Below are 21,188 nucleotides of genomic sequence, written 5' to 3'. Positions count from 1 at the left end.
ACTCAATGCATTTCTTTCACTGCTCTATTGCTCCAGGTCCAAACCCTCCTGAGCCATGCTAGCAAACTTACCAGCAAGGATATTGCTTACCCCCGTGTTCAAGTGCAACCCATCCAATCTATCCAGGTCCCACCTTCCCCAGAAGAGATCCCAGTGATCCAAAAATCTAAATGCCTGCCACATGCACCAACTCCTCAGCCACGCATTCAACTGCCATCTCCTCCAATTCTTACCATCACTATTACGTAGCACTGGCAGCAAACCTGAGAACGCCTCCCTTGAGATCCTGTTCTTCAGCCTTCTGCCTAGTTCCCGAAACTCGCACATCAGGACCACATCCCTCTTCCTGCCTATGTCGTTTGTACCAACATGTTTCACGACTTCTGGATGCTTTTCCTCTCGTAACAGGATGTAATGCAGCCGGTCAGAGACATCCCGGACCCTGGCACTCGGGAGGCAGCAAACCATGCGGGTGTCCTTCTCACGTCCATATAATCTCCTGTCTGCTCCCCTGAATATTGGGTCTCCAATGACGACAGTCCTCCTCTTCTCCGTCCCATCCTTCTTTACCACAGGGTCAGACTCAGTGCCAGAGGCCCTGCCACTGTGGCTCATACCTGGTCGGTCGTCCACACTAACAGTATCCAGGACGGTATACTTATCATTCAGGGGAATGGCTCCTCTGATGCTCTGCACGACCTGTCTACTCACCTTCGCTTTCCCCCTCTGACTGTCACCCAACGACCTGCTTCCGGCAGCATAGGTGTGACTACCTCCCTGTAGCTCTCATCTATGTCTGTCTCATTTTCCCTTATGAGTCGAAGGTCATCCAGCTGCTGCTCCAGCTTCCTCACATGGTCTTGCAGATCTGGAGCCGCATGCACTTCTGACAGATGCGACACTGTGGAAGAGGGGAGTTCACCCAAGACTGCCATATCTCACAGGAGAGGCAGATCACCGTCTCAGGGGGCATTGTAAAGACTAACTGGGAACAAACTCGTCCTCCGCCTCTTCTCGTCGAAGCCTCTCAAGTCCAAGCTTCAAATCTCCACTCCTTCACTGGCCCATTCAATCACTGGTCGCTCTCCGCAGGTGGCTCCGCTTGAGGTACCCCTCTATTTATGTGTTTGAGCTGTTCAAACTGCTTGGTCACCTGACCTCGATTGCCCAATCAGCTGCTTTTTTGCTGAGTGAGAGCTATTCAAATCTTGATTGCCTAACCAACATCTTTCTGCTGAGCTATTCCGATCTTGAATGACTTGATTGCACAATCCAACTGCCAAAACTGCCAGAATCTCTCGAGTCAAAGCCTCAAATCTCCACTCCTTCACTGGCTCACTCACTCACTGGCCACTTTCCACGTCTTGGACCGACAGTACTGCAATCTCCTCCTTTTGCACGGGGAACAGAGGGGGGTTGATACCCTAGGGAACACTCGAATAGAGAACTTCCAATGGCAGAGCTCACCAGAGAGTTGAGGGTGTATTCAACCCACGGGAGGTGGACGCTCCAGGTAGTCGGGTTGTTTGCCGTTATGCAACGCAGGTTGACTCGTTCCGTCAGCCAATTCGTCTGGGGGTGGAAGGCGGATGACAGGCTGACCGATGCACCTACGGCTTGCCTGAAGGCTTTCCATACCTGTGAGATAAACTGGGGACCGCGATTGGAGACTATGTCTGTTGAGATTACATCGAGGCGGAAGACGTGGTGGACGAGGAGATTTGCGGTTTCTTGAGAGGAAGGGAGTTTAGGGAGGGCTACGAAGTGCACCGCCTTGGAGAACCGGTCTACCACGGTGAGTACGGTGGTGTTACCCTGTGAAGGAGGTAGACCAGTGACGAAGTCCAGGGCGATGTGCGACCAGGGAAGATAAGGGACAGGTAGAGTGCGAAGTAAACCCGCATGCAGCCGATGAGAGGCTTTCCCCCGGGCGCAGATGGAACATGCCGAGGCATAGGAAGGGGTATTCGCCTCCATGGACGGTCATCAAAAATGCTTTTTCAGGAGCGCTAGGGTCCGATCACTCCCGGGGTAGCATGTAAACCGAGACCTGTGCTCCCATTGGAGAACTTGAGACCAGACGGAAACAGGCACATACAGGCCATCGCCGGGTCCATTGCTAAGTTCGGGGTCATCCTGTTAGGCTTCTTTTACTTTGGACTCGATCTCCCAAGTGAGTGTGGCGACCACGGAGGATGGTGGGAAGATAGTTCATGGGCTGGAAGTTTCCTCCCTGGAGTCATATTGGTGGGAAAGCGCGTCCGGCTTCCCGTTCATGGACCCTGGACAGTATGTGAGGGAAAACTTGAACCGTCCAAAAAATAACGCCCAACGGGCCTGGCGGGAGTTCAAACGGCTGGCAGTCTGAATATACACTAGGTTTTCATGATCAGTCCGTGCCGCAAACGGTTGTTCTGCCCCCTCCAGCCAGTGCCCCCATTCTTCCAATGCTAGATTGACCGCCAGGATTTCCCGATTCCCCACGTCGTAATTCCGCTCGGCGGGGGACAGTCGGCGAGAATAGAAGGCGCAGGGGTGAAGCTTTCCTCTGTACTTCATCGTTGGGTCAGGACTGCTCATATCCCGGAATTAGAGGCGTCCACCTCGAAAATAAATTGAGGGCCTGGGTCCGGATGGACCAGGATAGGAGCAGTGGTGAACGTCTCTTCAGGTCGGTGAACGCCGAGTCAGCTTCGGAGCCCCAAAAGAAGGGGGTAGTAGGCGAGGTAAGCAGGGTAAGATGGGCCGCCAGTCGACAGTAATATCTGATGGATCGGCGGTAGAAGTTTGCAGACCCCAGGAATCTTTGAAGTTGTTTGCAGGTCATGGTCCTAGGCCATTCTTCCACTTCCTGGATCTTCTCAGGGTCTGATCTAACCTGCCTGCTCTCGATGATAGAACCCAGGAAGCTGACCGAAGGAATGTGGAACTCACATTTCTCCACCTTCACAAATAATTGGTTTTCCCGCAGTCTCTGGAGAACTTGACGGACATGGTGAACGTGTTCGTGGGGCGGGGGGGGGGGGTGCTATTAAATATCAGGATATCATCGAGGTAAACGAATACGAAACGATGAACGTCATTAATGAGGGTTTGGAAAACGGCAGGAGCATTGGTGAGACCAAACGGCATGTCAAATATTCAAAGTGGCCCAGAGGTTTATTAAAAGCCGTCTTCCACTGGTCCCCTGCCTCACCCTGTCTACATGGTAAGCATTCCGAAAGCCCAGCTTTGAGAAAATGTTGGCTTCATGCAGTGGTTCAAAAGCCGAAATAATGAGAGGTAAAGGGTACTTATTCTTAACTCTTATGCTGTTTAGGCTCTGTAATCAATACAAGGACGAAGCGACCCGTCCTTATTTTCCACAAAGAAGAAACCGGCGCCTACTGGGGAAGATGATGGTCTGATAATGCCCGCCGCGAGCGATTTGATGATGTACTTCTCCATGGCCTCTCTCTCCTGACGGGATAGGTTAAAAAAAGCGATTGGTGAGTAGCGAGGCCCCGGGAGAAGGTCGATGGCACAAGCTTATGGGCGGAGACAGGGTAAGGGCCCATTGTTTTCTGAATAGCTATCTCAAGTCATGGTATTCTGTGGGGATTGGGAACAATTCGAGGGGTTCCGGGGCAGGCAGAGCCGCGGTAGCTTCCCTGGGAGATGGGGCTGATCGCAGACAGTTGGCGTGGCAAGGCCGGCTCCATTTGGCTATCCTCCCAGTAGACCAATCGATGTGGGGATTGTGTTGGGTCAGCCATGGATACCCGAGAACTTCCGGGGCCTGAGGTGAACGAATGAGACCGAATCGCACCTTCTCCCGATGGTTGCCAGATAGAATCAAGGTCAGGGATTGCGTACAGTTGGTCACCCGAAGCCAGCAGTATTCTGTCCAAGACCCGGACCATCAGAGGGGTAGTTAGTGGCTCGCGAGGTATTCCAGTCTGGGAGGCTATGTCTTTGTCCAGCAGGTTGCCCTCGGCACCGGAATCCACCATAGCGGATAGCGACGGAGACTGTCGTTGGTAATTTGCGGTAGCCGAGATCTGTATCCGAGTCTGGGGGACTGAAGGGAGTATCGTCCGGCTAACCAGGTATCCTCCTTTTCCACTGCGCCCTCCCTTTTGGCCGCTGAGAGCAGAAATCCGGGAAACGTCCTGGCTGGCTACAATAGAAACAATCCCCAGATCTCCACCTGCGAAGTCGTTCTGCCGGGAAGAGCCGGTTCCGTCCCAGCTGCATCGGTTCCTCCCCCAGGGTGGTGAGGTTGTTCGGAGCAGCAGCTACACTTGGAACAGCAGGGGAAGGGAGGCTGGCTGGGACTGATCAGGTGGACCGTGGGCTTCCCCGTGCAGCGGGGCGACAAGTTATTTCTCTCACCCGCTCTTGAGGTTGATTATCTAATCTGGTGGTTAGCGAGATCAGAGAGTGATGAGGGTCTGTGTCCTCGTTGCCCAGTCTATCCTTTATCTTGTCCATGAGGCCCTGTCGAATCACCTGTCATATCGCCTCGCCATTCCACCCTGAGTCTGCGGCTAAAGTCCGGAATTCGTTGTAATACATTGCTACGCTTCGCGAACCCGGACTAAGAGTCAGCAAGCGTTTGGTTGCGTTCTTACCACTCATGAGTTGTTCGAAGACCTTCCTCATTCCAGCAAAAAAGGAGGGGAAGGAGGAACAAAGCTCTGGTCAATTATGCCATATAGCGGTTGCCCAAGCCAAGCACCCCCCCCCACCCCCGTAAGAGCCCCATGATGTACGCAATCTTGGATTTACCTGAAGTGCAGGTACATGGTAGCTCAAAGACCAGAGAGCATTGTAACAGGAAGGCCCGGCACCTCCCTAGGTCCCCAGTCTAGGTTCGGGCTCGGGGATGTATGGCTTTCGAGAAGACCGTGCTGCTGGTCACAGGGGTGACGCCATTTGGAGAGCTGCGGTTTTGGTCGTCCGGATTCTTGGAGAGAACAGAGAAAGGGAAGACGAAACTTGATCCGCCTGCTCACTGACCTTCCGTACATTCGTGGACAGCGTTGGAAGGTTTTTCCGTGACTTCCCTAAGTAGTTGGCCATGGGCACCCAGTAGGTAGCCCTGATTGGCGAGGGCCTGTTGTACGGGATCCGTGCCGCTGGGTTCATTATGGCCAGTTAATTCTGTTACACCAGCGAGACGGCAGATAAACCCAACTGCAGAACACGAGCGCGGAAGCACAGTCGGGAGGCGTTCTTGACGTAGCGAGCGTGGAATCGACATCCAGCAGCGATGCTAGACTTAGAACTGGCAGTCCTAAAAACTATGAAACAAGGTTACTCACACCGGAGACATGCAACGAACTGGCAGCTCCGTGTTGTGATCACGAGGCTTTTATCCTTAATTTGCTGATGGAAAGCAGGTGTGTAGTTAGTGGCACCTGGGAATGATAGGAAACTAAACAAGGGGATTGACGCCCAATTCGTGAGGTAAATAGCCCGGTGGGGGATTGCCAGAAGGGACCATGACAAATAGAGCACTTGGCAAGTAAAACATGTTTTGCCAGTCAATAAAACTGTGACTTATCTGACTGACGGTAACATCAGATCTCCACCCCACCCACTCACCGTAACTTTCAACTGCTTGCTTCTTGAGCAGATTTTATTGTCTACCTTAAAAGAAAACTAAAAATATGGCTTTCAGTGTTTTGTTTCAGGAAGAGGGATCCAAAGACTCGAGAAACTGGAAGTAATTTATTTTTCCTCACATGGGCATATAACCCTTTCATAGCTTCACTTTTTAGAGTCCTGACGATCAAATACCTATCACTCGATACCACTATTCATTTTCTAAACTTCAGCGGATACAAATGTAGCCGGGCCAACATGCCCATCTACTGATCATTCTTATTTACCTTCACGCAGAACTGTTTCCAATGTATTTGCACCATTGCTTAAAGTAAAGACGAGCGATCAAAGTAAACTTATTATCAAAGTATGTATACGTCACCATTTATTACCCCGAGACTCATTTTCATGCGGGCATTCGCAGCGCAACAAATAAATGCAATCAACTCAGTAAAAAACTGAATACAAAGACTGACGAACAACCAATGTGGAAAGGAAAACAAAATATTGTATTAATAATAAATAATTAGGTTAAGATAATATACTAAAACATGTGTTGTGAGGCAATTGAAAACAAGTCCATCGTTTGTTGAATCAGCTCAATTGAGAAGAGTGAAAGTTTCCACGATGTTTCAGAAGCCTGATGTTTGAAGATAATCATTAGTCCTAAATCTGGTGGTCTGGGATCTAAGGCTTCTGTATTTGCTTCCTGATGACAGCAGCAATAAGAGAGCAATACTGTGAATTAGCACACTAATACTGTGCTTGGTCCACCAGACGTAATCTATTCTTTTACCGTCTTAACACCCTTCTTTATATTTATTTTCCGAAGATTTATAATACAGCTCGGCATTTAGCACAATCATCCCCAGTAAACCAAACTGTAAACTCTGAAAACTGGCCGTGAAGATGAATTGGATCCAGGATTTCCTTATTGTAGACACCAGCATTGGGGTTAGTTCGGATGACAAAAGCATCTCCTTTCCAGTGTCAATCAGCACAGGCGCACCGAAGATTTGCGTACTTAGCCCCCTTCTTCACTTGCTTTATACCTATATCCGTGTAGCTAAGTAGAGCTCCAACAACACATACAAGTTTGCTGACGACACTACTGGTGTAGGCTGTATCAAAAGGGATGATGAATCAGCATACAAGACGGATATTGCAAGCCTGGATGAGTGATGTAATAAAAACAACCTCTCATTCAATGTCAATAAGACCAGGAAACAGATCGTTGATTTCAGGAAATGGAAATTAGAGATCCAGAGCAGGTAAACAACGGAGTATCGGAGCTGGAAAGGGTCAGTTGCTATCTCAGAGGATCTGCCCTAGACTCATTATATAAATATTATAGCGAAGGAAACACAAGAGCACCTTTACTTCCTAAGGAGGTTCGACATGTTATCGAAAACCATAGCAAACTGTTATTGATATGTGGTGGAAAGTGTGCTGATTGGCTGTATTCCAGCCTGGTTAGAGAACACTAATGCCTTTCAACGGAAAGTCCTACAAAAGTAGTGGATTCGGTCCAGCACGGCAAAGTAAAACTATCCTGACCATTGAGAACATCTACATGAAACTTTGCCACCGAAAAGCAGCATCCACCAGCAAAGATTTTCACCACTCAGCCATGCTCTCTTCTCACTGCTGCCATTAGGATGAAGGTACAGGTGCCTCAGGACTCACACCACCTGGTTCAAGAACAGTTCCTACTGCTCAAACATCATGCTCTTCAACAAAGGGCATAGCTACGCTCATTTAAGGGGTCTTCTATATTGTTATTTCATACTCATTATTTATTGCTACTTATTTATATCTGCAATTGCACTGTTTGTTTACAGTCTGCTTTCCAGAGATCGCATAAGTTAACTTTTGTAACTATTGTGACGCAGCTTCATAGTAGCCTTCTGCGAATCAAGCATCCGGATATACACGTGTCATAGACCCGCAATTTTCACCATTCATGTTCATATAACATGCAGGGCCTGGTGGTTAACACAGTAGAAATTAGAAAAAATATATTAAAAACCAACACATTCAAGATAATAATTGCAGAGCATTTCAAGTAAAAAAACATAAACAATCAAACAAATTACACGATCTTGCAGCAGTTTAACTCATTCTGATTATTTGCACAGGCACAATGAAATAGCAAACACTATTCACGAAAATCTTGCTTTAAAATACAACTTCATAAAATAAAACATATCTTATTATAAGTGCAAGCTTGGCCCAGTTTTAGAGTCAGAATAACACGGATGATATTACACCTGATCCTTTATTACAGAGAATATAGCCAAAGTTTTATCAGGCTGTTGTGTAAGTTCAGATTCAGATGTTGGAGATGTATGCTTGAGGACAGAGCAAGGAGACTTCAGGAGAAAAAGAGGCTGTGTTGACTCGACCATCACACTGTGTAACATCATAGAACAGTGCGCAGAGTGGCAGAGACCAATGTATCAGAGATAGGACAATCCATAATATCTGTTCGGATAGAATTCAGGATGAATAAGCAAGGACAACTTCCTTAATAGATATAACCATTCAAAGCTGACAGAACATACAGAAGCCAATAACTGAAAAAAAAAACAGAAATATGCTAGATTGAAAAGGGAAATTGAAAGACTATGGAATATGAACCGAATATACTGTCCCAATAGTAATATCTACAAATGATATCATCCCAAGGTCGTCACACAGTATCATCAAACAATTAGATGTATACAGGAAAAATTATGTAGGTCTTCAGAAACCACAATACTAAACGTCACTGGAAAAGTCATAATAATCCTAACAATAGAGAACTGAGTGTGTTTGGCTACGGCCATACCTCAGTTTTCACCAGCTTGAGCTGAGAAATAAATATGACAAATTGTAGTAATGATAATGATAATATATAAGCCATAACAATCGAGAACATGAAACGCAGAGTCCTTGAAAATGAGTACATAGGTTGTTTGAACGGTTCAGTGATGGGGAATGTGAAATTCGGCGCAGTTAATCCCTCTGGTTCAGAAGCCTGATTGCTGAGGTATGATAACTTGTCCTGAACCTGGTGGTATGATTCCAGATTCTCCTGTACCTTTTTTTCTGAGCGCAGTATCGAAAAGAAAGCATGAGCCGGCTGGCGGGGTTCCTGGATGATGGTGGCTGCTGTCTGCGATATATCTGCATGTAGATGTGCTCAGTGCCGACGCGGACTTTATCGGTGTTGCGCTGGGCCGTATCCGATACATTTTGAAAGTATTTCCGTTCCAGGGCATAGGTGTTTCAAACTAATCTCCACTGCATATCTACAGCAGTTACCCAAAGCTGTAGCTGTCACACCGTTTATTCGCAAACTCCGAAGAAAGTAGATTTGCTGCCACACTATCATCATAACCAGGACAAGTCCACTGAAATGATAACATTGAGTAATTAAAAGTGGCTAATCCTCTCTAGCTCTGATCCCCCGATATGGACTGGTCCGTGGACATCCGGTTACTTCGTCCTGAAATGCATAATCTGCTCGTTGCTCTTGCTGACATTGAACAAGAGTGTTTTTTTTTACTGCGGAACCACGTAGTCAGATTTTCAATCCATATCCTATATACCAATTGGACCCCACCTTTGATTCGGCCCACGACAGTGGTGTCCACAGTAGACTTACATATGCTTTGGAGCTATGCTTAGCCACACAGTTATAGGGGTAAATCGATCAGAACAGAATGGTGATCATACAGCTTTGCTGATGGGGCTTGTGGAAGAGATGTTTTTGACAGTCTGTAATCATTTCAGCCTACAAGTGATGAAATCGCTGAATCTATTGTGCATGGGGACGTTGAAGCTAAACATACAAACATAGAAAACCTACAGCACAATACAGGACTTTCGGCCCACAAAGCGGTGTTGAACATGTAGTTACGTTAACAATTACCTTGGCTTAACAATAGCCCTCTAATTTTCTAAGCTCCATGTATCTATCCATGTGCTCCTCAAAAGACCCTACTGTATTCACCTCCACCACTGCCGCCGGCAGCCCATTCCACATACTCACCACTCTCTGCGTAAAAACTTACCCCTGACATCTCCTCTGTAAGTACTTCCAAGCATCTGAAAACTGCTCACTCGTGTTAGCCATTTTAGCCCTGGGGAAAAAAAAAACTTCTGGCTATCCACACGATGAATGCCTCTCATCATCTTATACACCTCTATCAGGTCACCTCTCATCCTCCGTCGCTCCCAGGAAAAACTGCCAAGTTCACTCAACCTATTCTCAGAAGGCATATTCCCCAATCCAGGCAACATCCTTGTAAATTTCCTCTGAACCCTTTCCATAGTTTCCATATTCTTTCTGCAGTGAGGCAACTAGAACTGAGCACAGTATTCCAAATGGGTTCTGACCAAGGTTCATTAAAGTTGTAACATTACCTCTCGGCTCTTAAACCCAAGGCTACGGTTGATGAAAGCAAATGCGCCGTATGCCTTCTTAACCACAGAGTCAACCTGTGCAGCAGCTTTGAGTATCCTATGGACTAGGACTCCAAGATCGCGCTGATACTCCACATTGCCAGGAGTCTTACATTTAACATTATAATCCGCCATCATATTTGACCTACCAAAATGCACCACTTCAGACATATCTGGGTTGATCTCCATCTGCCACTTCCCAGCCCAGTTTGGTACCCTATCGATGTTCTGCTGTAATCTCTGACAGCACTCCACACTATCCACAACACCGCCAACCTTTGTGTAATAAAATCTTCAAGCTTATTGATTAGTTTTGAGGAGACGATTGTATTGTATTCCGAAATGAGTCGATAAAGAGCATCCTAATGTATCCAGATATTCCAGGATAATTGAAGGGACAATGAAATAGCACCTGCTGAGGATCTGTTTTAACGGTAGGCAAAGTTGAGCGGATCCATTTTGTGCATTATGCCACAGTTTATATGTTACATTAACCAATCTCTCAAAACACGTTGGCACGCTGGATCGAAGTGCGAAAGGGGCATAGCACGTTACCACGTTCTTCGTTATCATCTGTATCATCGGAGCCTGCTTAAAGTAGGAGAGCGTTTTAGATTGAGCAGCACAGTTCTTTAGTTCTCGGCAGGTATCCCAACTGGGCCGGATGCTTTCCGTGAGTTCATCGTTGTGTCAAGTCATCTCAGAACCTGAATTTATAGAATCATCGGAGGCTGTGAGAGTTCGTGATGGTTCCTTCATGTTTTTATAATCACGGCAAGCATAGAAGACATTTAGCTCATCTATATTACCTTTCGTTACCTATGTTGCTTGATTGAAAGCAACACACACATCATTTTGGAGCAACTCAGCAGGGCATAGAACATCTGTGAAAAAGTGTAAACATTCGACGTTCAAAGTGGTAGGTGATAGTGGAACCCGGAGACATGGAGAGGAGAAGTGAAGAGCTGGGATGTTGATTGTTGAAAGTACGGAATGTTTGGAGAAGGAGGAACCCGGTAGGAAAAGACGGAAGAAAGGCAAGGAGAAGGATCACCAGAAGGAGGTGATGGGCAGGTAAAGTGAGAGACTGAAACTAGAAATGGGAAACTAGAAGGGGGAGAGGAGGAATTACTTGAAGTTGATCCCATCAGGTTGGAGTCTATCCCGAGGGAATAAATGGTGTTGCGTTTCCAACCTGAGTGTGCCGTAATCGTGGCAGAAGAGGAGGTCATGGTCTGACATGTCGGAATGGGAATGAGATGTAGATTTGAAATGGTGGCCAACGGGAAATTTCACTTTCACGGAGAGACGGTACTCGATGAAGCGTTCTCCCAATGTACGTCGGGTCTCACAGAAAAACAGGAAGCCACGCCTGGGGGCACCGGATACAGTAGGTAACCACAATAGAATCGCAGTTGAAATGTCGCCTCACTGTTTGGAGCTCTGAATGGTTGTAGGGGAGGAGGTGTATGGGGCAAATGTGGCACTTGTTCTGCTTGGAATACTAAGTGCTCGAAGAGTGATCAGTTGGTTTGCACAAGCAAACTAGTTGCATAGGGTCGCCCGGTGGAGAGCGTAATGTGGACAGGGGAGTAGGGAAAGTTATGCATGGTGGTGGGATCCTGTGGGAAATGATGTGCTGGATGCAGAGGTACTGCATGTGTACATAAGGGCAAGAGGATGGCGCGAACAGAAGAGTTGTGGGTGTGGGAACTGTTGATGTTTGAGGAAAGAAAGTTCTTTTCCTTGAAGAAGGAGCACATCTCAATAGTTCTGGAATGGAAAGCTTCATCACGAGAGCAGATGGAGAAACTGAGAAAACTGAATGGCGTTTTTACAAGTGACTGTGTGGGAAGAGGTATAGTTCAGTTGGCTGTGAGAGTCAATGGGCTTATAAAATATTTCAGCAGTTCGACTGTCTTCAACGATTGAGACAGCTGTCGAGAAAGGGGAGACATATTTCAGAAATAGAACAAATAGATTTGAGGCCAGGGTGGATGTTGAAGGCAACGTTGATGAAATTGACGAGCCTTGTATGGGTGCAGGAAGCAACACTAAAGCAGTCGACAATATAATTTTGGAAGAGTTGGAGAGCAATGCTAGTGTAATATTTGGAAAATGTCTGTTTCACATGTCCAACGAAAGATCAGACATATCTAGGTCTCATGCGATTGCACACTGCTGCACCTTAGGTTTGAAGGAAGTCAGAAGATCCAAAGGAGAAATTGTTGAAGACGAGTTCCAGATTTGCTAGTCAGAGGACAGTGCAACTATTTGGGTCTGTCGTTCAGGAAGGAGTGCACGGCATTATGACCATCCTGATGGTGAATAGAAGTGTACAGAAACTGGACATCCATAGTGAAAATGCAACGATCTGGGCCAGAGAATTTAAATTCATTGATGAGTTCGAGCGCGTGTGAAGACACATCGATGTAGGAATGAAAGATCTGAACCAAGGTTCTTCCACTCCCTCTTATTCTGTCTTTCCCTTCCAGTTTTGATGAAGGATCCAGACCCAAGAAGTCGACTATCTATTCTGTTCCATAAATGCTGCCTGGCTTGCTGAGTTCCTGAAACATATTGCGCGTGAGGCTTCAGATTTCCAGGATCTGCAGATTTTCTGGTTTGATTGTACTCTGATAGCATTCAATCGGGTGTCAACTGTCCGGAATCCGTCATTCATTCAAGCTTAATCGGGAATTGCACTTCGCCGGTCACATGCCTTTATGGACCTTTTATAACTTGATTGGTCGCCAGTCTTGATTGCCTGTGAACTTACCTCAGCAGATTCAGATGTTAATGACTCACTTGTCTGCTACTGTTTCTATTTTTTCACGTCCGTGAAGTATTCAGTCAGTTTCACAGACGAGACCTTGAATACAGTCCCGTCCACCGACTCGAAGCAATCCCGTGGCGCTCCTCTGACTCCCGCGACCACCTCTTTGTTGTCCTAATCTCTGAATCCTTGATCATTTGCATTTGTCTCTATGCAGGTAGGAGAAGGGTATCCAATTAATTAGATGTGCCTTTTGGACATGGAAGAGTAGCCATCTCTTATCTGTGTATACATTGGTCTAGTAGTGTGTTAGGTCTTCTGGTGCTACAAGTTATATGCTGTGGGTAAGTGGGCAGAGATTTCTTCAAACAAGCCTTACTGAATTCCCAGATTATGTTCTGAAACGCGTCGAGATGGATAGCTGCCCATTTGGCGATGGCATTATGCAGTATCTCAGTTGCACGATGGTGGCATGTAAACTGCGGTCACGATCATGGAGTAGAACTCTCTTGGTAAATAGAACGGCGGCGTTTGATCCTGAGGTGCTTAGGTTGGGACGAACAAGATCACGAGAAAACTGCCACATCGGAGAAGCACAGTTTATCACGAAACTGATAGCTCCAGCTTTTAACTTTTCCGAATAACTAATTCGATTCATCCTGTGTATCGAGAAGCCATCAGTCTGCTCGATTATCATAGTATTTTGTCAGTGATGTTTCAACACTGGCCGACTTGCTAGGCCGATAATAGAAAACTGTTATTACTCAAGCAAATGAATTCTTCAGTTAGGCCTCAGTCGTGGGCACCATTATTCATATGATTCGTTAGTTCATAAGCTGAACGCAATTTTACGCGCTGTCAGAATGAGATTTGAAATATGATCCTCTTCATTGTTCCAGCATTTTAGATTCGATGGCCTAAATCATATCAGTAGGTTGCTGGAGAATTTTAGAAAGCAACCGAATAGTGACGAAGTAAAGCTGATTGATACCGAAATGAGTTGCAGATGAAAAGGAAAGCAGAATCTCGGATTCTGATTGGATTGCCATGAACGTGAGCGAAGAATTTAGTCTGATTAAACATCGAGAATATATGTGGATTTGCAGTGGGAAGATCATAGTTATTCAGGAGACTGATGGTAATCACTTCCACACCTGGATCCACCTATTACTGTCAACTCTCACACAAAGGCAAAAGCAGAATTACTGGGTTCAAGACTAGACAGATGAAACCTACTGTCTCCAGGGACAAGAAATCCCGAGGATGCTTTCAATATTTGGGAGAGATGTTTCCCAGAAAACCAGATTCCAAAATTTAGGACGGCATTTTCTGTTGGGCCGCATATCAGACAGGTCGTCAATGGCAGCCCATTCGAAGAGCGTCTAGTGGAACCGGAGAAAATCCCTTGGAAGGTATTCAAGGATGTCAATGAAAAACTAATTGGCAGCTACAGAGCATCAAACTACGAGCAGCTGATTGACAACATACATCAAACATACAAAAGCATGAATGCAGCATGTCAGTAAGAATTCATTTTCTGCATTCCCATTTAGACTTCTACGAAGATCTTGGTGCTGTTCATAACGAGCATGGTGAAAGGATTCACAAGGAGACTGCGGTCATGAAAAAAATGGTATCAAGGCAGCTGGAATCCATCAATGCTGGTAGATTATCGTTGCACACTTATGCAAGAAGCCTCAGGCATTGAATACAAACGAAAATCTTCACAAAATACTTTAGTTTAGTTGAATTATTGCCAGGCATCATTACCATTATACATTTAAAAGTTTTATATTTGATAAATCTTTATGCCTTTTTCACCAATTTTCTACTTGATGCAGGTAATGAGATATTATCCTTGTATTCAACGTCAAGCAGTCTATCTTAACCACATTTGAAGAAGCGACACTTTCGAAAAACTTTGCTACCTAGTGGTTCCATCCTTCCACGACACACATATTTAACCAAAGCCTTCCCCGTCCCCCATCTGGCCTTAGATCCATCTGCCATTCACCTCTCTTCTAATGGTCCCCATTATCTCTCTACTTTATTTGTTAGATTCAGGAACTGGTAGCCTTTGCCCTTCTGCTTACGGCCATTCAGAATCTGTACCTAGCTTAATCAACTCAAGCAACACACGCAAAATGCTGGTGGAACGCAGCAGGCCAGGCAGCATCTATAGGAAGAAACACTGTTGACGTTTCAGGCCAAGACCCTTGGACATGGCCTGCTGTGTTCCACCAGCATTTTGTGTGTGTGTTGCTTTGGATTTTCAGCATCTGCAGATTTCCTCGTGTTTGATCTCCCCGACCCTCCTTTCATGTCAGCTCTCTCAGCAGTTGAAAGTCGTTCCAAATGGCATACTCATCTCGAGGATCATTAACACCTGTGGAGAATCAGGACACTTGCGGATTATGGTAGAATGAGAAACAGAATTAAATTCCATATTCAAGGAATATTAAGTATCCTAATAGAATAGATAACAAAAAAAGACTAATGGTCCAACTTGCTGGACTATTGAATATGGATTGCCCAGAATATCCAGCAAATAAGGTTAGCCTGTACACGCAGATCAACAGAATCAACACTTCAATTTTCATTCTGTTCTCAGAACTGTGTTTCTGGACTTCTAAACCCATATTCATGAATTATGAATCAAAGGAATTAAATTAATATCGAAAGAAGTGAGTACATTCTTTTGTTTTCCTTTCCTAATTTATTTGCCCATTTGAAACGCCAGCTGCTCTGGTTCAAGTCCGACGAAGTTTCGTAGCCTCTCAGGACGGATAGATTTTCGCTTCCTGTTTATAATTCACTAATGCAAATATTTGCATGCGAGCTTTTGCAAGTTAACTATAAAAAGAATGTTCGGAATGGAAATTTTAATTCATCTGTCGGTTTACTAAGAAAGCATTTGTACCTTGTGTTTGTGGGAACTTATACGCTATCTGAGAATAGAATTGAACTCGTTAGACTGTTGGTGACATCATGGAAAATCTGTGTTCAAAGACTTCATCTCTCTGAAACCTGTATGTACCAGACAGCTCGTGTTATCACACTTGACGCTGAACACTAGGTCAATAAGTTTAATTTAATTAACTTATTTGATATCTTCCTCCTGTCAGCTATGTGATTTTTAAAGTTATGCTGCAACGTCTCTACTTCCTGTTTCTGTGCCGTGTTCATTCTGGAAATAAATATTCGAAACAATTCCGAAAAACAGCTAAATAACTGGTGTTCATGTGTGAGTCATTCTCTGAGAGCACTGAATGGAAACCAATTACTTTGCCGATTGAAGGACATTATAAACCGATGTCAAGGGGAAAAGGTTATCCTTTCTGATTAATTAAATGAGCGGGCGCAACTAGTAGATATTCCGTTTAATTTGCCGACGTATTCGCGACAGAAAACTTCGCCGAAACCCACATTCCTGTGCAGTACTCGTCCATTGTTATATTACAAACAGTGTTAAGGGAACAAGGAACAGTTAGACAACACTACATGAAGTTGCAATGTCGAGAGTTGCCGTCTTATGTAAAGCATTTAATGTAACTTTTAAAGACTCGAATGAAAGGGGAAGTAAAGACATGTCGCTTGGTATTCGGCTAATATCGTTAGATCATTAATTGGAAAGCAGGGTAATTAATGCAAAACAGCATTGCAGATGTTTGCAATCCGAAATTAAGCAGAAAACATCAGGAACCTTCTTTTAAAGGGGAAAAATACAAATCATTTCTCTTCATGAACTCGTGAAAAATTATCGACTTGAAGTGTTCCCATTGTTTCTCTCGGCAAACGCTGTGTAATCAAGCATTTGAAATTAAAAAAATAAAAACAATAAATTGAATGTTTAAAAAAGAGCAAAAGGCTGACTGCCAAGGCGGAAATGGCTCGCCCGAGAAGGCACAGTTTTAAAGTGTTTGGAAGTAGCTACAGAGGAGATGTCAGAGCTAAGTATTTTTACACAGAGAGTGGTGAGAGCGTGGAATGGGCTTCCAGGGACTGTGGTGGAGACGGATACGATAGGGTCTTTTAAGAGAATCCTGGATTGGTACAAGGAGCTTAGGAAAATTAAGGGCTATGGGTAACTCTAGGTAATTTCTAAGGTAAGGACATGTTCGGTACAGCTCTATGGGCCGCAGTTCGTACATTGTGCTGTAGATTTTCCTTGTTTATACAAGTGTCTTATACTTTCCTGTGCTTTTCAGCCACAGTTAACGCTGAACAAATTTATGCTGTTGAAAATATACAGACGTAGCATTTATCTCTAAAGCATTTAAAACTAAAAATGTATCAGCAGTCTAATTCAATTGTTACCTAAGAAATGCCACGAAAATCCCAACCATGCTTAACTTGTTTTCAAGTGCTTAGTAATCGGTCCAAGTTACAGCTCAATTCTGACACGGTATGAAGAATGGACTAATGGAGAACAGAGAGTGGTTAATGGGGAACTAATCACAGTGCTCTCAACTTTAGGATTTATGTGTCGAGAAAAAAGAATATCAGAAGATCAAGTCATAAATCTCGACAGAAATCTTACCTTCTGGAAATTGTGTTTTCTGCCGCAGAAAGATTTTTGTATTTGGCATCACAAATTGCCTGTAATGTAAAATTAAGCTGTCTTTCATTAGTATACTCTCTCTTTAGATTAGTCTCCAGATCCACAGCAGGATAATGTTCATAAAATCCATCTCCTCTCCTGGCTGAAGTAACGATAAGACCTCAATTACATCCCGTGGGATCCAATAGACAAAATATGTGTTACCTATGAAGAGCTTTAGGCCCCAAGCAGCCTCATGATTTCAGATCTGAGAGGACAAGAGATGCAATTCAATAATGGTGACAAAGCTTCTGTGAAAACTGTATAACATCCCAACCGCTTCATGGAAATTCGGTACATAACTGCTCAAAATGGCGAAGCGTTTGACATGAGGATCAGAATCTTATCTCCGTTCGTAAAAAGTACTTGGAAGCTCAGTACTGTTACATCGCCACCCAAAATGGGTTTGAATATTCAGTGTTGTCATTTTATAAATGAATGACAATTTATGCCCTGCCAGGTCAGACACATGGGTGCGCGCTAATCCTTTTTTTTCAGTATCACGTTAATTTTTTTTTGCTCGATGAACTATCCTGTTGTCTCCTGTTTACTCTGTGGAAATGTAGGATATATCTGAAAGAGCAGCATTTCCCACAACGCAAGTGCTCGGGCTTATTGGATTTTAACTGGAGCCTCGGAACTGCAATCAATCATTTCAGGCTTTCTCGATGCACACTTTATCGATTTTATCGCAGTACCTCTTGAATCTCTGTCATTATTAAACTGAATAACTTGCTGTTGGAACTCTAAGCACTCTCTGTATGTGATCAAAATCCGATACCCTGAATCTATTTCTATATCAGACAGCATTTGCTGCTGCTTTTCGCTGAATTCTTTGTGCGAGCTGGTCACAGAAGCGAGTAAGGAACCTGACTATAATGGGGCCTACTTTAAAAATAAAACAGCCTGAAATCTGTCACTGGAATAAATTTGTGACGTTGTCACATTATATTCATTTGTTTCATGAAACTTATAGATTTAAAGTACATGAAAATTGCTGAAGTAACAGGAATCAATTTTCAGAATCGAAAATCATACATTGTGCCGGAGACGTGTCCATTAAGACATCCGAGAGAATGTACTGGCTGTTCAAATCAGTCTCGTTCATCATTTCTTTTTTGGTTTGCAATTCAGACATTAAGCAGTAGTTCACTAGTCGAACCGTTATAATCAAACCCTAAAGGAAATTATCAAGAGAAACAAACTTTTCATTTATGTAACACCGTCTCAACCCGCCGCGCCTTAAAACCTTTTGGCTGTAAGGGCGCAACTGCTCTAGTAGAGAAACCAGCAGGGTGCTATTTCACTGAAGGTATATGATTGAAATGGAGCAAAACTGCAAAGGTAAATTGGAATGTAGAAATGTTGTTATTATTTTTGTCCGCCTATTAGACATTTATTCAACTCCTAAACGGATTTCCATCTTTACCATCAAAATGGGCTGAGTACAGATTTGAATTTATAACTCAATAAAGATTTGGATAATTCCTGAATTCAGCAGGAGGCCAAAATTCTGAATTCAGCAAGAGGCCAAAATTTCCAGTATTATCAGGAAAGTACTAGGTAGGCCATGTAAAAAATTAAAACGATAAGAGTTCTTATTTTCCTCCCAGCCCAAGCAGATTTTAAATCTGAACCACATTATTTTGAACCGTACCGGCGTCATCCTACGTCATGTTTACATGATTAATACATTTCCTCACGAAGACCATTCCCTCCAGCAATTGCTTTTAAACCACCACTTGCGTTGCAGGAATTAGTCGATTCGGTTGCTGTAAGATGTCGGAGATATTTATGGTTTCGTACATGGCATTTATGACTATTACTTGGCTAAGTATGCTGATTTATTCCTGCCGCTTCCGAAGTGAATATTCTATTTTAGAATATTTAACCCTAGGCGCCCGCAGCATATTTGGTTACAGTATTTCAGCTACTCGGTCGTCTTTAGCAATTAGATGTCCACGGAATTACGTTGTTGATTTTTTGTTAATTCATTGGGTTTGACTGTTAGTAACACACTTGCTTATTTTTCCGGCAGCCGTCAAAGTAACTGCGAGCGAAGTCTCTCAGTTACCTAGGGACCTGGAAGTAGCGGGTGGTGCAAATGTTACCATGCACTGCAAATTTCCACTATCACAAGATACTGTTGACGTTCGTTGGTGGAGGGAAGGCGAGGAGAGATTTTTAGAAAGGGACAGCAGAAGACATTATGCTGTCGAAAGGGGAAGGGCAGAACTTGTACTCTGGAATGTCAAAGTCGCCGACTCCGGAATGTATTACTGTGAAGCAAAGTATCAAGAACGATCTTACGGGAATGGAAGTGGCACCCAGCTCACTGTGTTCGGTGAGTGTGGCTGTTTGGAGATTTTCATCTCTCTGTATTTTACATCAAACTTAGTGATGACGATAAAACGAAATGTTTCTTGTTGATAAAATAAACGGCGAGAATAAATTTCTTTCCCACGTTTAAATACACCCCAGTCCAGATGTTCTCAATTCGGAATTATAAAGAACAGAAGAATTAATCACATTTCATGTAGCAGCTTCAAGGCGCGTAATAGAGTTAATTCTGTTTATCGTATCGTACTTCCCCAGACTCTTTCCCGCTGCTGTTCATCCAGGCCTGTTCATCAGCTATCTTCAGTTTAAACTAATGTCCGAGGTTTGTGATACCTTTAGACTTTACCCTTATTATCGCGATGGTCCTCTCAATACAACGAGTTACTTTACAAGCAAGGTTAGGATTGCTTTGCAAGCAAGAAGTCGAAACATTATTCATACTGATGTGAACGGCTGGAGTTGGATAACTCGATTTGTCATCACAGACGACGCAAAATATGAAAACATATAATCTCTATCAAAATGTCTGTATGCAGCAGCACAATGCTCCATTTCCGCATCGACAAGTAGAGAGGAATAATACCCAATTCCAAACGAGTTAACTCCAACATCAAGTGACAATTTCTCGCATGCATTGCAAATTGTCATTCCAACTTTTGTCATGCAGGTTGAGCAAAATATATATTTCTATCACCATACAAAATGGGGAGAAATATAGACCTCTCAAGATCGAGGTGAATTTTGATGGGGTTAGACAGTAAAGTGTAGAAAGGCCAGTGCAAACCCACATTCAACACCTCCGGGGGCAGCTAATTCCACAACAGCATCACTGCCTGAATGAAGATTATTCTTCTCAGGTTTGACTTTAATGCTTCTCCTTTGACTCTTAAGTTCTGACTTCTAATTGCATTCTCACCAAACCTCAGTGGATGAAGCAGGCTTTCATGCACCGAATCTGCACCCCTCGTTATTTTGTCTACCTCTATCAAAGTTTCGCTCATTCCCTTACCTATCATGGGAAAAAATCTAACCAGTTAAACCTTTCCTCATAATTGATGTCCTCAAATTCTTGCAACCTCCCTGCAAGTTTCCTTGAACTCATTCAAACATATTGATAACTGCCTGCAGACAGATAACCTGAACAATACTGCAAATTTGTTCTCACTAACTTCTAATACAACTCCAGCATAACATCCCAACTTCTACGCTCGGTACTCTGATATATGAATGCCAATATTCAAAGACTACCTTTACGGTACTAACCGTCTTTTGCTCCACTTTCACAGATTTATCGATCTATATTTCAAGATCCTTTTTTTTTACCGCACTCCGCAATGACAGTCTCATTCACCGTGCAAATTCGAGAATGGTTTGTCTTCTCAAAGTGCAACAGCTTACAATTACCTTCATTTAATCCTATCTGCTATTTTCAGC

This window comes from Hypanus sabinus, chromosome 17 (assembly GCF_030144855.1).
Source record: "Hypanus sabinus isolate sHypSab1 chromosome 17, sHypSab1.hap1, whole genome shotgun sequence".
Lineage (NCBI taxonomy): Eukaryota > Metazoa > Chordata > Chondrichthyes > Myliobatiformes > Dasyatidae > Hypanus > Hypanus sabinus.
Note: the sequence above shows the minus strand (reverse complement) of the source record.